The 4,635-nt window shown below is 43.0% G+C and overlaps 1 protein-coding gene across 1 annotated transcript in view; it reads right to left on the reverse strand.

The window, feature by feature from the left end:
- Window positions 1-4,635, reverse strand: part of ST8SIA6 (ST8 alpha-N-acetyl-neuraminide alpha-2,8-sialyltransferase 6) — a 190,099-nt gene that overhangs the window by 55,674 nt on the left and 129,790 nt on the right. The gene's annotated exons all lie outside the window — the stretch shown is intronic.

Here is a 4,635-nt window from a genome sequence, read left to right on the forward strand (position 1 = left end):
CTTCACCCACTTTTCTGCTATCCGTCCCCCAGGGAGGAGGTCACATGTAGATCCTTGTAATCGGTTCCCCCTTTCCAACGATTCCCTCTTAACATATTTTGGACATGCTGTCAGGAGAGACCAGTCCCTGGAGAAGGACATCCTGCTTGGTAAGTAGAGGGGCATCAAAAAGGACACCAGCTCTCAAGGAGATGGATTGACACAATGGCCACAATGGGCTGGAGCACAGGAACAATGGTGCGGTGGCTCAGCACTGGGCACAGTATTTCTTTCTGTTGTGTATCAGTCACTAGGCCAGCTCAAAGCACCTAACAAAAACAACCTTATAGATTTATGCTGAGCAATAGATTTAAAAGCCAGATTGTGTTGAGAGATGGATTCTGTCATTTGTATTTTGTTACAAACCTAACAATAGTGTTATATGTTGCTTCATAAAGCTCTTGCATCTTTTTAAATTTTTTAAAAATTTCACCAATTGGGATTGATACATGTATCAAATCATTCCATCGTCCAGCAGAATTGTACATTTGCTATCACAATCGGTTTCCAAGCATCCTTTTTATATGGACCCTTTGACATCATCACCCCTTCAGCATACCACCACCACCTCTGTGCCCCCCTCCCCACAAAACCCTTATTCCACTTGCTGCCTCTGAAGTTCATTGGTCCTGGTTTTCATAACCCAAAAAACAAATACTGCAATTTCAAGAGGGTGACCCCCAATGACATAAAACTCTCAAGATACCGCTAATATATTCAACCAAATAAAAAAAATACAACCCCCCAACACATCGAATTTCGGAAACCACATCAGGTGCAGCATGAATCCTAGGGGGATCTGCTAACAAGTTCAAGTCAGGCTTCTGCCTTTGACCTCCTATACAAAACTCACCAATGTGCTCTGTTTAGTGACCATTTTCCTCGTGATTTGAGTAAAATGTTACAGAGAAAGCTGTTTTGCTATTAAACAATTTATACACATTTTGATTCGTGACATTCTACAATCTCCAGGTCCTCCAGGTTTTACCATTTCCTCTGACCCTTCATTTCTATACCTTTCTGCTTCTGAGCTTTATTCTGGTCAATTGATTCCCCTTTGCTCTCCTTCAGGTGGTTTTCCTAAATAGTATGTATCATCCAGTGTTACTGCTCACCTTATAGGCCAGTCTATTGTAACCTGAATGTGTCCACAGATGTGCATCTAGTTCCAGGGCAGAAGGGTACCTAAGGGCCATAGACAGAACCAATAATCCTGGTCATTTTTTCTATCTTCAGTTTTATTCCACGTGCTTCTTCCACCTTATCCAGGACCTCCTATTGTGATTCCTTTTAGAGTTGATAATGGAAGCAAGGCACCATTTAGTTCTTCTGGTCTCAATGTCATGGAAACTGTGGTCCCAGTGCTCCATCAGTCTATGGACAAACTGTTCCTTGAATCTTTGATTTTCTTTACTCTTCTATGCTCCATGAGGAGAGACCAATAGTTTGACCATAGTTGGCCATGCTTAAGCTTTTAAGACTCTGATTGTTTCTCACCCAAATAGGATGCAGAACCTTGTCTTGGTGTGTGGGAAGCAGAAGGATTTCTCTCAAGCTGTCTCCCCCAAATATATACCAGACTTAGCTGCTTGAGAATGACTGTACACTTGGAGGTCATCAGGAGTAGATTGGGGGTCATTCTCCCTGAGAGTTATCAGCTGTCTAGACCAAGCAGACACCACTGTTTATCCCACAAGTAAGGCCCAGAGTTATCAGCTGTCTAGACCAAGCAGACACCACTGTTTATCCCACAACAAATAGGGCCCACTCCCTTCTGATGAGGATCGTAGTTGTCTGTTTCCTTGTAGGAGACACCAGAGAGGTCAAGCCCGCCCAATGATGAACAAGATTAGACTGCCATCATGAATCTAGGGTCCGCCCATCTTGTCACATGTATACCCCTAGACCTTCCCATTCCTATAGGCACACCCCAACTCATCCCTTCCTGTTACGCTTATACCTATCATAGATCACCCTCCTACAATGTGTATGCCTATTCTACTGCCCCTTCCTGTGACGTGTGATTCTGTAATCATGTTCCCCTAAAGTGATATAACGCGTGGTTAGCAATAAAGAAGAGAGGCTCTCCCCAGCTCTGGGGCTGGAAGCTCTCTCTGGAGCCCGGGAGGCTCCCCCCGATTCCCGGGGCCCTCTCTGGCTCTCGGGCCAGGAGCGGCTCCCCAGTTCTCAGTCCCCGAGGCTGCTCCTGCTCTTGTAGCCAGGTTCCCCCCACGAGGACCACTACGCGGGGCGGAGGTGAGCAATGCTACCATGTAATGTGTCTGACTGCATCATTGTAATATCTCTTTTATCTCTCATGCTCTCAATGACTTTAATATTATATACATATAATATTATATATATCTATCAACTGTATAATGGTGCTTGGTGAACCCATGGGTAGTAGCAGCAGTGGGTGGGGCTGGGCCCTCACCCCCCCCACACACACACATTTAATTTAATACTACATTGGTGACCTGTGATGCCAATTGACCTGATGTTGCCAAGACTGTTGTCCTGGCCCTCAGGCCCAGCAAGCCACTCTCAAGGCATTTGCTTATGGCTAAGAAGTTTTCATGATTTTGCCTCCTGAATGCTCAGCTATAGTCATGGATTTATTTGTAGCTCATCTAAATAGCAGGTGTAGAAATATCCTCTTTCAAATCTATAAATATTCCCGGAGGTAGCTCCATTTGCCTCCTACTCTTTTTCAGTTGGCATGTCTGTCAAATGTCCACGCGTGGATTATTGTTACTACTGTGACTGCAGGCTCATGTGTGTGCTTGTATTCACCTTTGTTGACTTTAATTCGTGTGTTCTTCCAAGTGTCTTCCTTTGCCTTGATTATTTTGTGCTGATAATCCCCTTACTGTATAGTGCCTTTTCTTTGACCCAAAGAAATGTGTGTCTAGTCTCCAGTTGGTGCGATGGCCTGTGTATTGGGCTGCTAACAAGGTCTGTGGTTCAAACCCAGCAGACAAGGCTGCCTGCTCTCATAAAGATTTATAGTTTCAGAAACCCTAAGGAGTAGTTCTACTTTGTCCTATAGGGTCACTAAGAGTTGGAATATATACAATGGCAGGGGGGTTGATTTAGCCTCCCGTTAGTGATTTACCCTTTCTTCCCTCCTACCCTTGGTAATTTATACAGGATGTGGTTTTTATTCCTGTGAATTAGCCTGTACTTGATGTTTAATATCTGCAGTCATATACACTATTAATCCTTTTGTAATTGACTGATTTAACTCAGCATACTGTTCTCCATGTTCATCCAGGTTATGAAGTGAATTCAATCATGAGTTTACAAGTTAGTGTACCTTCCTACCTGTCTCTTCCCCACAGGAGTTCAAGGGCTGACCACGTGTAGGCCAGCACAATCCCGCCATGCTGAATTCCTTGTTAACTTGGTAATCTAATTTTAAAATATAAATATGAAATATAATGAGACTGTAGACTGCTGTAAATGAATTCAACGTAGCATGCCTGTTTTCCACGGGATTGAGGTCTTCTTGTTGGAATTTTCTATAGCATTGGACTTCCCTCGCGTTTCCTACCCACAAATCACTCTAATCATTCTATGTTAGAGTCTAGGCTTCCACGTGTGACCAAAGACTTCAGCTGAGAGCATATGTATAGGATCATCTCATTAAATCCTCACCTCCATGCCTTCTTTTTCATGAGTAACCCATAGGTCCACTGTCCCCATTCTCCTTTTTTAGATCCTTCAATAGTAAATCATGTAGAATTTACTGAAGATTTCAAACGGGACATGGATTATGTTGCTTGACATTAGAGATCGAATCTTCTACAATGTTAAAGCAAAGCATACAATGAATCCCTCTCCCGCAGCCCTGTGGTTTAGCTGTAGCATAACCTTCTGTCTCAATCCTGTTTGTTTAACTAGATTGAATTTGGGGATTCTTTGCTCCCTTCTTCAATGCTTTCTCCTATTCAGGTTCTGAAGCCTATTGATACTGGCATTTAGGAGCTGGCTGTTTTAAGTCATGTTGTGAGCGAGTTTTCAAACTACGGATCGTTTGAAATTTCCTATGGCGGGAATCTTTACACCACAGAAATCTTCAACTATAACAAATTGGAGCTCCCTGCCTCCCCCTTCCTCCACATCTGATCTTAAAAAATGCACTGGTGCACCATGATCCTATCCTTTTAGACTCCAATGTGGCTACCTGTTGACTCACCACCTTTGACATGGCCATACGCTTAGATGCTAATGAGGCCTATCCACACGGTCAAGTCTGACTTTGCTGTACATTTGACCTTCCGAAGCACGGCTGACCCACAACGCTTTGGTTAGACAGCATTATGTAAGCTTCTCCAGCCACTGTGACCTTGGAAAAGCCAAGTAATTTTATTTCTGGTAAGATTTTGTGAAAATACACATCAGTATGTTATATTTTTACTCTGGCATACAGAAGAGCAGAGATCTGGGATCATTTAAAAATTACTCTTGCGGGAGGCAAAGGGCATTTATAGAGGTCTAGATAAATACATGTACATATGTAAATATATCTATATGTGAGGATGGGGAAATAGATCTATGTGCATATATTTATAGGTTTAGTATTAAGGTAGCAGA

This window comes from Echinops telfairi, unplaced genomic scaffold (genome assembly GCF_000313985.2).
Source record: "Echinops telfairi isolate 266 unplaced genomic scaffold, ASM31398v2 ScPeMD7_7473;HRSCAF=8511, whole genome shotgun sequence".
NCBI lineage: Eukaryota > Metazoa > Chordata > Mammalia > Afrosoricida > Tenrecidae > Echinops > Echinops telfairi.